The sequence below is a fragment of the Marmota monax genome, unplaced genomic scaffold (assembly GCF_021218885.2).
Source record: "Marmota monax isolate L192 unplaced genomic scaffold, Marmota_monax_Labrador192_F-V1.1 WCK01_AAM20220418_F8-fsc00009, whole genome shotgun sequence".
Lineage (NCBI taxonomy): Eukaryota > Metazoa > Chordata > Mammalia > Rodentia > Sciuridae > Marmota > Marmota monax.
Genome location: NW_026694710.1, coordinates 20,916,802 through 20,930,184, shown reverse-complemented (window position 1 = coordinate 20,930,184; position 13,383 = coordinate 20,916,802).

Below are 13,383 nucleotides of genomic sequence, written 5' to 3'. Positions count from 1 at the left end.
TCATTAATGTTCAATATTCTTTTTTTCAGTTTGAAGTTCTCCCTTTAGTGTTTTGGGGATTTAGTGTCTGGTGAAGATATATTCACTCAGATTTTGTTAGCCTAGAAATGTCTTTATTGCTTATTAATTTCTACAGGATAGCTTTCCTGGGTAAAAACAGTCTTAGTCGGCAGTATTTTTAACCCCTTCAGTGCTGTGAAACCATCATGCCACTCTCTCTTGGCCGGTAAAGTTTCTGTAGTCAGGAAAATTGGGGCAACTTCACTTAATTCTTTTCATTATCTGCATGAAAAAAATCTTCTCTCTATCTTTTTTCTTCAGAGCTTGATTATAATATATCTTGAACTTGATATGGTTAAATTATATCTTCTTAGCCTATGATGTGGATATGAGGTGGCTCCCTAAAGCTCCTGTGTTAATGCAGGAATGTTTAGAGTTAAAAATATTAGATTATGAGAGTTGCAGCCTAACCAGTAGATGAATCCATTTGATAAAATAATAATTTTAAAGAAATACTATACTGAGGAGGAATTGCATGGGACCTGGCTGGAAGAGGTGAGTCATTGGGGACATGGTTGTAAGGATGATGCCTTGTCTCCCTTTCTTCTTTCTCTTTCTGCTTGCTGAACATCATGAGCTGAGTAGCTTCCCTCTGCCACATCCTTCCACCGTGATATTCTGCCTCACTTGGGCCAAGAGAAACGGGCTTGACGCATCATGCACTGATTACTGTTGTTAGTTTGTACAGTTCCTTAGTGTACTTTTTTTTTCTTGTTTTATTCTTATCTTCAAAATTATGTTAAATCATGTTAAAATCATTTTAATATAGTTTGTTATAGGAAAAAGATGTTGCTTTCAAGATTCACAACAACCACATACCAAAAAACACAATGATACACAATTCAAAAGCAAGTATCAAACATATTACTAGAGGAAATCTCCTAGCAACAACTCTAAAACCATGAGCCAAAATAAAATTTTTGTTTTTCTCTAAAGTTGTTATTTGGAGGACAATTTGGTCACAGTAAAGAAAAAGATGACTAATATGGTAATCTTCTTTTGGGGATGGGTACTGGGAACTGAACTCAGGGGCACTCCACCAATGAGGTACATCCCAATATTTTATATTTTACTTAGAGACAGGGTCTCGTTGAGTTGATTATGGCCTCACTTTTGCTGAGTCTGTTTTTGAACTCATGATCCTCCTGCCTCAGCCTCCCAAGCTGCTGGGATTACAGGCTTACTACAGTAATCTTTGATCTTCCTATATCTGGATATCTGTATCCTTCTTTGTGTTTGAGAAGTTTTACGTTGTTATCTGTTTGAATAAATCTTCTACCCCTTTAGCATTCTCAAGTCCCAGTTGAACCTCCCAAACTTGAATATTTTCTCTTTTATTGTTTTACCAATTTCTAAGGTTTTCTTCATTTCTTCTAATACTTTTTTTCTTCTCTGACTAAATATTTCCAACAGTTTGTCTTTGAGCTCACTAATTCTTTCTTCTCTTTGATATTTCTCACTATTGATGCCTTTTTACCTTGTTCATAATTTCACTTAGTGTAGTTTTTATTTGTCTCAAGAATTTCTGTTTGATTTTTAAAAAATTGCTTCCATTCGTCTCTTATCTACCTCTGTCATAGTATTAAGTCATTTCTCTGTTTTCTTAAAGTCCATTGAGTTTCATTAAAAGAAAATTTTAAATTATACAACTGGAAGTTCACCCACACTGGTTACTATCTGGTCAGTTTTTAGCACCTTATTTTGAACATTAGATGAGGTCACTGTTTCCAAAACATTCTTGATGATTACTTAGAGACATCATATTGTCATTGATGGATTAGGTATTTATTTATGTATCATAATCTTGGTACCTACCTTTCCAGAAAGTTTAAGCTGCTTCTTTTTTTCCCCCTCTGAGTCTGTATTCACTTCCATTATTTTAGCATGAGATGAACCCCTAGGTCCTGTTTTACCTGAAACCCCTGTTGGTGTGTTGTTATTATTTTAGCACTGGAGGGCAATCTAAGCCCTTGTTTGTCCTAGGCCTATAGTTTATATATTGTTCAAAATGAACTAAGAAAATACATTAAAAGAATAATTTGTATATGTAAACATCTGGGGAAGGCCCAGATATCTCATCCACAGTCATGTCTTGTGATTGAGGGCTGCATGACTATGCTTGACTTTAGGCAAGATCACCTTTGAGGAACCAGTCTCAAGCTCCTATGCAATGCCTGTAGCCACTGAGACCACAAAGCTGTGCTACATCCTGAGCCCACAGTCCACCAAGACCAGTGAAGAACTAGCATAGGACCAAGTCTCATACTGCTATGGGCTTTCCACTGCTGACACGGTGTTGTGGCCAAGGACTTCTGCAATTATTTAAAGGTGAAGCTGAGCTGAAGTAAAAGTCCAATAAACTGGGGTCACATATCTGTGCATAGCACTGAGACTGTACAAGAATCTCCACTCATTGGCAATAACCTGGATATAGAGGTTATTCGGATTTTTACCAGTGTTAGGCTTCCTCAGCCAGGCACTGATTTCTAAGTCAAAGTCTTGAGCTAATGACTGTGCCCTACCCACAGTGAATGGAGTCATGCTCCGTGATATACCCACGATTGGCGTAGTAGTGGTAAAGGTAGTCCCTTGACCACCAAGGCTGACACTAAGCTGGGTCATGCTTTGTCGTAAGCCACAAGTACCTATGCAGTCCCAGGAGTGTTTGTATGTTCATGCTACATCTGACAGTGATATAGTCTGATACATGAGTCTATCCCACGGAGACTGTCTGGTGGAAAGAGCCCTCAAGCTGACATTAAGCTGGGTTACACTTGAGTCTCACTGTTGCAAGAAACTGTGAAATCTGGTGAAAATGCAAAGTCTGCCCCATCAGCACATAGATCTTTGATGCAAGAACAGATGTAAAGGCTCCACATCTGCAAGCTTTGGCCTGGGTGGGGGGACCTTGTTTTCTACATGGTTTCTAGTCTCACCATAATGGTGAACTGAACTCCAAGACAAAGTCCCTTGCTAGCTTTTACAGTTTGCTTCCCATTGAGTAGAGTCCTGCTCCTCAGTCGGCTGTCAGAGTTTGGGGGAAAGGCATTAGAGGAAGTAGGTCACCTGGTAGATGTAGTTCCAGTGGTTCAGTTCATCAGCCTGGAGCTAGGGATCATGGAAATCTTCAAAACCAGGTTTTACCATGGTGATCCTGGTACTGGGTTTCAAGTCTAGGACCTGAACTTAATTCCCTCTCCCACCCCCAAGCTGGAAGCATCTCTCTCCACACTGTTTGGAGTAGAGGGAGAGGTGATATTAGAAACTCTTTCCACTTTCCTTAAAACATCTTTTCCTATACTAAAACCAGGCACTATGGTGTCTCACTTGGCTCCTTCAGATCTTAAGGAGGTAATTTGGTTTGTGAATAGCTATTCATACTGTTGTATCTGTTGAGATCAAGTACTTTTAATTTTTAAGTTGTTTTCTTACCTGTTATGCTTTATCTTGGCGAACATTCTGTGTCTCCCTGGAAAGAATGTATATTATGTTTTTGGTTGGTGTGTTCTATAAATGTAAAAACAATTCATTTGGTTGATGTTGCCAAGTTCTTCCACATCTTTACTGACTTTCTGTCCACTAATTTAATTAATTATCAAAAGGAGAATTTGACTTACCAAGGTCAGAGGTCATGTACCAATTATAATTATGGAATTTTATACTTCTATTTGTAGTTTTGTCAAATTCTGTTTCACATATTTTAAGCTCTATTATGAAGAATCATTTTGCACATCAAAGATTTTTTTGTCTTTTTGGTAAATTGAGCTTGTAATATCCCATTTTATTTCCAGTTATGTTCTTTACTTAGGAGTCTAGTTTATTTGATATCACTATAGCTAAATGTTAAACTATTCTTTTGATTAATGTTATATATACATATACCATACCAACATTAATCAAAAGAATATATATGTATATATATTTTAGCTTACATGATTATTAAATAATCATTGTACTTCAAGTTAACTTCTAATACATAAAATGTAGTTGTATATGCTAGCTTTAGCAATTGTTTTAAAGTATTTTAGAGTAGGTTTGCTCTTCTTCTTCACTAGAGGACAATTTAATATCATTGTCATTACCAAAGAAATCTTTTACTTATTCAAAAATTCTGGGTTCATTCTTTTTTTTTTCTTTTTCAGCTCTTCTGGATTCCATGGTTGAATATGAGAAATCTATAGTCATTGAAATTATTGTTCGTCTTAACTAATGCTTCATTTTTCTCTGTCTTTAATATTTTTTCCTTACTTTTATTATGATGTGTCTGTGAATTTCTTTCATTCTTTCTTGTTTTGCTTGTTTTCTGTTCAGGATTTGTTCAAATTGTTGAATACATAAACTCATGTTTTTGCCAAATATTAAAGAGCTTTCTACTACTATTGCTTCAAATATTCCCTCTTCATATAATTTCTCATCATTTTTCTAGGAATTTCATTACATGAATGTTTTTGACATTGTCTCCTAGGTCCCTGATATTTTGTTTATTTTTTCTAAATTCTTTTTTTAAATCTAGGATTAAATAATTTCTATTCATATATTTTAAGATTGTTGACTAATTTGTCATCTCCATTCTCTTTGGCTCATGTGCTTTTCTGTTTTGAGTTTATTTGGTTATTCTTTGTTTTTATTTTTATATTTTTTTTAGTTGTAGATGGGCACAATGCCTTTGTTTTGTTTATTTTTATGTGGTGCTGAGGATTGAACCCAGTGCCTCACACATGCTAGGCAAGTGCTCCTCCACTGAGCTACAACACCAGCCCTATTTGTTTCTTCTTCATATCTTTAATTTTATTGCAGAGACTTTTGCATTTCTACTTGTTTCAAGACTGTTTACTTTAACATGCTAAAGCATTTTCAAAGTAGTTGCTTTACCATCTTTCCAGTCATTTCAGTTGGAATCTATTGATTGTCTGTTATCCTGTGAGTTGAGATTTTTCTACTTCTTCATATATTGAGTAATCTGGTCATTTAAAAAATTGTGTTGTGAGAAATTGTGTCTTCCTTAAATCTTAGAGCAATTTTTAACACTTTTTGTTTTAGCAGATTCATTGATGCACATACAGCTTAGAGTTCAAACAATTTAAAGAGTCATTTTGTAGACCTCTTCCTTTTTTGAAATCTTCTTAGATTTTCCTCATATTCTAGAAGTCCCTCTTTCAGTTTAGCACTTAAAAAACTAGTTTATTTGCTCTACTCTCTCATCGTCCCCTCAACTGTGTACTTCTTTAAGATTCAGCTGTGGGAGAAAGACAGAAAGAAAGGTTATTTGCTACTCCCTATTTGATCCTGTTTCTCTAATTATAGAGAAAGATCCTATTTCCCCCAAATTATCTAGGTGATTGAGGAAAGTTGAATACTGAGGTATGATATAATTTTTAATGAGGAATTTACCCCATTTTCTCTAGCAATTATGAAATTTGCTCTCATTTTGAAAGCCAGAACTATAATGCATTTCTTAGTTCTCTGGCTACACCAGTCCTCACTTGCAGGTCATAGACTGTGTTGCATCAAGATGAAAGGATGTAAGAGGGGAAAAAAATAATGGGAACTCACTGCTGATTCAATGGTACTTTGAGTTTTGATCTTCATTCCCCATCTTCCTATTATTTATTTTTATAGTATTCACATTAGCTTCTACATTTATTCTGAAGGATTCATAGCTTCATTCCATGGGAGAGTTAGGTGTTCCTCTTCTATTTACACTTTCATAATATCCTGGATTGGCAGCAGAAGAATGCTTATTTCACTAGCTCTGCCTTCTTTTAAGCACTCTGTTCTTTTCATCTGTGTATCCTCAATGTCTCCGCCAACGTGTTTGCAGAATGAACAAATGAAAAAAAAGAGAAGAAAATGAAATTTATTTTATATTCCCTTTATAAATATTGTTCTCATTTACTCTGCCTAATTTTAAAAGAACATAAATTGCACTAGACATGTTTTGCAAATGACAGTCGTTCATATTTCCTGTCCTTGCTAAGGTAAATTGCCACAACCCACAGTCTCATCTGTCACAACCAATTGAATCTGAGTGATCATTTGCTCAGTTTTGGCTTTCCCAAAGTCTGACTAACATCCTATGGCCAGCAAGAAAAATATAAGCTAGGTAAATCATCAAACACTCTCAGGAATTTTGGAATTAGAAAACTAAGAGAATGTATCCAACTGGAATATCACATGTAATTGGGACCAAGGTGACAACAACATCTTGTCCAACTTGAAACTAATAAAAGGAAAAATAGTTTAGAGGGAGGAGATAGTGAACACATTTAGAGACTCAACATGCCTTAGGAGAAAGATCATGATATAAGAGAGATTAAAAGAGAGAGGAAGGGAGGGAGAGAGAAAAAGAGAAAGAATCTTATTTGATTTCCATTTATAGCTCCCAATAACTGACTACACATAAACAAATTCTTAATCTTAGGTTCTTAGGTTCTCATGGAACACATAGTATACTATTTAAAAAGAGCTTCCTTGAAGTTCCTTGGGGGAGTTTTTATTGCGCATAATTTTGTTAAAGCCGACATTGATAGTTACTCTAAAACAAGTGTTAGCTTTGCTTCTGCTTTTCTTTCAAAACCTGGATTTAGTTCAGATGTTTAAGCCTCATCTGTGCAGCCATGTTTTTCAGTGAAAGTTCAGCATCCCCACAAAAGAGGTAAGTCTTATTGGTTTGGTACAATTGTTACGGATCCCTCTCTGCCAGTACTTGTGTTACACAGAGAAAGGTACTGCAGTGCTGGCCAATGAAATGTGAGGGACACTCAACCAGGAGACTTCTGCAAAGCAGGTTTCCCTTGGAAATAGAGAGCGAACTGAGACACCACTGTAATTCTCTTTCTACTGGATATTGTTGCTTCCGTATGTGGTATTTAGAAAAGTAGCACCATCTTAAGATCTTGATAGAAGCTAAAAGAATAGAGCGAAGGCAGCAAAGCAGAAAAGGGAAGTATACTGTGCCTTTGGCAGGGTGACTCAGTTTATCAAGTTGGGGCTGCCTTGTGTTCTAACCCTCCATGGTGTCTAAGCCAGATAAGTTACAATTTCCTATTCTTTTCCTTAAAGTATTACACAAATAAGGATGATAGAGAGAAACCAGAGGTTTATTTTTCTAATATGCTCAACCCTAACCAAGATTACACCTAAATCTGCTTGGCTCTACCCAGGTGCTATGGTTTGGGTATGGTTTCAGCGGACTCCCAAAGGTTCACCTATGGAAACCTTGGTCCCCGTGGTGGCAGTGTTGAGAGGTGCTGGAATCCGTAGGAGGTGGGACCTCATAGAAAGTAGGTAGATCATGGATGCTGCCCTCAGGAGGGATTAATACAGATCTCATGAGGAAACATCTCCTGTGAGACCCAGTTAGTCCCCATGAAAGAGAGTTACTATAAAAAGAGCAAGCCCAGCCCCGGATCCCTCTGGCTTCCTGTCTTGTTATGAGATTCCTTTGTTTTCCTGCCATGTTCTGCTGCAGCCAAGGGGACCTAATGAGGATGTGGACACCAGGTTGTCTGGGCCTTCCTTCCAGCCACCAGGACCACGAGTCAAACTTTTCTTGATAAAATACCCAATATCAAATATTTCATAGCTATTTTTATAGCTACTTTATAGCTCTTTCTATAGTTATTTTGTTATGGAAAATTAATTGATACACCAGAAGTATAGGAATCACCCTTCATTTATAAAGTCTGTGCAGTAAAGTGTATTGACATATATTTCTCTGACAACAACAGTGTCCTTCACTAAAATAATATTAATAAAAATGATAATGTCCTTAGGAACTGATGAGTCAAGGATCGACTCTAAACTCTGTAGCATGGCACTGGACTGCCATCATAATAATGCCTGTGCATTTCTCCTGAAGTTTGTGCTGGTCAGTTTTCCTTCACTGTAACATAAAGAGGTAGAGAGATGGGGTTCATTTTGGCTCACAGACTGGAAGTTTCAGTCCCTGATTAGCTGGCCCATTGCTTCGGGGCATGTGATGAGGCAGCACATCTCAACAGAATCCTTTGACCAAAGCATTTACCACATGACTAGGATGTGAAAGAGAGAAAGACAGAGGACTGAGACCCACAGTCCCCTTTGAGATTGTGGCTCCAGTGACCTAAAGATTTCCCACTAGGCCCACCTCTTAAAAGTCCCTCCACCTTCCAACAGAACCACACTAGGGACCAAGCTTTTACCGCACGAACCTTTGGGGACACATAAGATCCAAACTCTGACCATGTCCCGATTACTCCACACCTTCCCAAGCAACCGAGAGTGGGTGATATTGGTGGTAGGCCAATGAATCCCCTCACGTCCTTTGTCTCCATTTCTGTGTCCATTTCTCCCCCTCTCCCAGCCAATCACCAAGGCAAAGTGGGGCTCCTCGATCTCCTGTCTACTGGGCAACTCTGAGATGTGTCCTCCACTCTGAAGTTCTCCCAGAGAACAAACCCACCCTTAGAGGGACTTTCACCCAAAATTTCACCTCCAGTTGGATTTCCTGTCCTCCCAGTTTTGTTATTCCTGGGGGGGGGGGGGCGGGAAGGGAGGGTCACATGAACAATTTCTTATGTCAGAATCTGTTTCCAGTGGACTCATATCCTTCAATTGAGTAATTCCAGACTAAACCTTTAGCTGAGTCTGTTTTATCTACTCCCCATTAGAGTAAAGTTACTCCCCATTATGTAAAGTTGAATGGCATAGCTGTTTCAATTTCATTCCAAAATCTCCCCAGAAAGGACGCCTATGGAGACCTAACAAAAGTCCCGGCAGGAAAGGATGTCTCTTTCCACTTTCAGCAAATCCTATGAGTTGCATTTACAAAACACACCCCATATCAGTTCCCTCCCACCCTCCACTAGAGCAGGAGTGCTGGGCCTGAGAAAATGGGCACATTCCCTACAGGAGTGCAGAGCAGCCTGCAGACACCAGTGCGTGACTCCAGGCAGGGGGAACCTGGCTTCCCTAAGTCACCGGTCACCACAGCACCATTAAGCTTTAAATTTTCTATTACTTACTTCAACTAACAGTCTTTAATTTGGGGATCTAATTCAGGGACACTGTTACATAGAACTAGAAATTCTGAGAGAAATGAAAGAGCATGCAGGTAAGTCAGGCCTAAAGTGGTCACTCACTAAATTCTTAGAAAACAAAAGGACAAGACGGTGAAATCAGAGCCCCCAAATATTACTGACAGCCAGCACATGTAGGGCAAGTAATAGGTTTATATTACTAGAAAATCCTAATACATAATTTTACTTACAGTGGAGTGAGTCTGGGTGGTACAGGGAGAGGGGCTCTGAGACCTGCTCCCTCTGCATCACTGTTCACCTCCACGGCAGTGAGCTTCCTGGAGTGGCTGAGCCTTCCCAGAAGCCTGCGACTCCACTTTTCAAAATGCAATTAAAATACAAAAATATCCAACTGTTTATAAATTATGGTTCAAACAGAATCATGCAATGTGGAGTTCCCTGCAAAAAACCTAGCAAAATATGTATATGACTTTAATGAAAAAAAAAAATCTTTAAAATTTACTCAAAAAGAAAAATTAAAACTTGAACTGAGGAAGATACCATTATCATAAGTTAGAAGACTTAACATCATGAAGGTGTTCTTTTTAAATGAAATTATAAGTTGAACATGATAACAAGAAAATATCAACAGAAAATTTTATATAACCTCAAATACAGGTTTCAAATGCCCTTGTGTAATTGGGCTGACAGTTAGCCAATCACTGATATTTAACTGATCATTGAACACATTTTTCTTACTTATCCAGAAATTAACTAACTGAATAAATGAGCAGAGGGCTACTGTAGTTGTGCTCTTTCTGATCCAGGAAGACTATTCCATATAATTGGGGCTCAGAGTTGGATATCCCATTTCAAAGTAGACATAATGTTTAGATAAGAGTATGTAGCATATGGAAATTTTAAAGAACAACAACAACAACAAAAAAAAAAAACCATAAGAGAACTACATATATTTAGCTGTAACAGAAACCTGAGCTGTTAACAAATCTGGAATGAAAGTGTAGAGCAATTACACAGCCAAGCTTGCAGCCATAGGCAGAACTTGAGGGAGGTCAAGTCTGTCTAATTGGAGATTTTGAGGACGAGGAGATAACTTGGGTCTGGAGAGAGACAAAGCTGGGCTCCAATTACCATTTTATTACTGCTTTACTGTATGATTTTGGTTGGTTCCTAAAGTTCTAGGATTCGATTTTCTTATATGAAAATCAGGATAAGAGGAAGCACAGCAGAGAAATAAGTATGGATTTTGAATCCTACTGTCTGTGTTCAAATCCACTTTCTGACTGTGTGGACATAAGCAAAGTAGTTCAACCTCTTGGGTACTCAGTTCCAACATTTATAGAATGGGAGAAGAGTTCTGAACTTGTAGGGTTGGTAGGATTAAATGACTTAGTCAATGAAATGGGCAGAGAAATGAACCTAGCCCATTGTGAGCCTGTCTTTGTTGATAATCTTAATAACTGTAGGATCTTCCTCTGAATGTCACAATCCGGAGTAAACATGGTAAGAGATGTAAACTTTTGAACATAGAGCCTAAAACATCCAAAGTGGTCTACAAAGGTTACCTCCCTTCTTTATTTCAGCTGTCTTCAGAAGGAACAAGTGCCCCTGGAGGTACTGAGTTCTTTCTCAGCAGAAGTGGTCCAGGACAAGTTGATTGACCACATCTCCAGAATGTTACAGCAAAGCTTTGAAAGTAGGTGGAGACTCAGATTAGCAGTGAGGAAATCCCTGAGCTGCTCTTTAAATAAGATCCCATGATTAAGTCTGAAACTTTTGGAAAGCCCTTCAAATGGGAATTGTGGGTAACCAAAACTTTCCCAAAATTTCCAGCTCATTTTCCAAGATAAATGCAGCCCCCATGACCCTATGCAGCCATTAAATATTAGCAGAACACACACACATACACACACACACAAACACACACATATACACACAGGCATCTTTCATATGTTGTAACATAAATCTTTTCACCACAATGACTGTGGTTGTCAGTGAAAGAAATACTCTTGTTCAGTCCAATGCACTTGGGTAGCCCAAATAAACAATAGTATAATACCCAGCATTTATTCAGCACCCTTTGGGGCAAAGGCACACACTTTATGCATAGTTCTCGTTTATCATGGCTACATTCCTGGGAGACAGGCTGCCCCTCAGAGAGGCGTGGCAGATGGCATTGGGCATTTGATCTCAGGCCTGCCTGGTGGAGAGTTGATGTTTCCTGTGTGTTGCAACATGCAGGACATAAATGTCTTTCATCTTTGTTGGGACTGGCTGAGCAGCCCTTCTCCACAGGCCTCATTGGGAGTCACAGTGCCTCTGGTTTAACCATCTCCCATCACCACCTGGCCTCACCATTGTGGGTTCAGAACACTCAGGTCCCATGACAAGCCTTGTGCTGTGTTTTAGCAAGAGCGCCCTCTTGAGGGCTCCACAGTGTTTGGATACAGCCTGGGGGTAACCTGTAGGAGCTTTGGAGGTAGAAGGAAATCCTACCCAGCCTGAGCCACTTACCACATTGTGACCTTGGGGAAATCACCATGCCCGAGCTACAGGACCAGAAAACAGGCCTACCAAGACAATTTTCTAGGTTATTATAGTACTAACATATTATAAAGCTCATAAGTTCCCTGGTACTGTTGGAACCCAAATTAAAAGTATCTATAATTATTATAGGAATGGTTTTTCCTCTGGGTTACTGACTTCACTATTTCCATGGAGATATTGCTATAGGTTCACTTGTGTTTCCCCCATTAGAATGTGACCACATTTGAAGACGGATTGTTTACACGTGATTATGTTAAAATGAGTTCATTAGGGTGAACCCTAATTCGACAGAATTGAAGTTGTAAAATTCATATAACTGGAGTTCTTAAAAGAAGATAGTACCCAGAACAACACAGAGGGAAGAATACATGAGGACACATGGAAAATGTGGTCACCTACAAGTGAAAGACAGAGGCCTTAGAAGAAACTAGTCCTTCCAACACCTTGATCTCAGTCTTTTAGCTTCCAGAATTATGAGAAAATTAGGTTTTGCCATTAAAGCCACCCAGTCTGTGGAACTTGGTTATGGCAACCCCAGCAAACAAATACATCCAGCTTGAGGTTACAGTCAGAGGCCCCAAATCTCAGGCCAGGAGACCCTTTGAAAGACCAAGTAAACAATGTGCCAAAGTTTAGAAGGACATTTTAGCAAATTAAACCTGTGGTCACACAGTAAGTTACTTGGATAAGCCTTTGGTGAGAAAGCAACATCAGAGCCTTTCATGCCATCAACAGTATGAATTTGAAAAAGTACCAGGTCTGAGTCAGCCATCAAAATACAGCCTCCTCCCTCACCGGTATTCGGCTGTGGGGACTCTGACAGCCATTTCTCTCTATGGTTTCAATTTTACTCAAGTAAATTCATCTGTCTTCCACGCTGGACCATTCTTAACCTGGATCAAGGACACAGGGTCCTTGATTATACGGGGGACAACCCAGTTACTGGTTTCTAGTAAACAAATCATATGTGTTTCTCAGATATGTAGAACTTCATGAATTTATTTGGAATAAAAATTTTCAAAAATTAAATCCAGGTATAGGTGAAATAACAAATGTCCCTTCTTAAGAAATATTGTTATTATTACAATAGAAAAGAGATATCATGGAATCTAGCAAAGGAAAAACTCATCTCAACATTTTCTACTCAGAAAACAGATATAGAAATAAACAGGAAGAAATGTTTTGGTAAGTATTCAAATTCTCTTATTCTTTAAGTCACTAGATAGTCGGTGTAAAATAAATAAGCTAAATTATGTACATAATTCTCTATATTTAAAAAAATTATTTTCAAAGACAAAATTGTTGTGAGTTTGTAATGGTAAACCTCACTATATCACAGCACAAAAAAACATTCCCACTCTGGAATAATCATCCACAGGAAGAGATTCTAACCCTTTTCAAATCTTGCTTCTGCTCACTTTTCTTTAATAAGTAGCGTCCCCTCTAATTGAGAGAATGTACATGAGTCCTTACGCATTTCTTTAACATAACTCTGTGGTATTTGATATGTTGTTGCATTATTATACTTAATTTCCTATCAAAATAATGTGCTACCCACTTTGTGAGTTGTGAGAACTAATTAATGTGTTTTGTTTTAAGTGCTTTGGGATTCTGAGATGAAAGTCCAATAAAAATGTCATGTTGTTATTGTGTCCTAATCCAGTAAAAATTTCCAGGAAAAAAAAAAACATGCCCTTAGAGGGCACTTTGTGCTTTGGGACTTCAGAATAAAGGCAAAGCTGCTCCTGCCTCACAT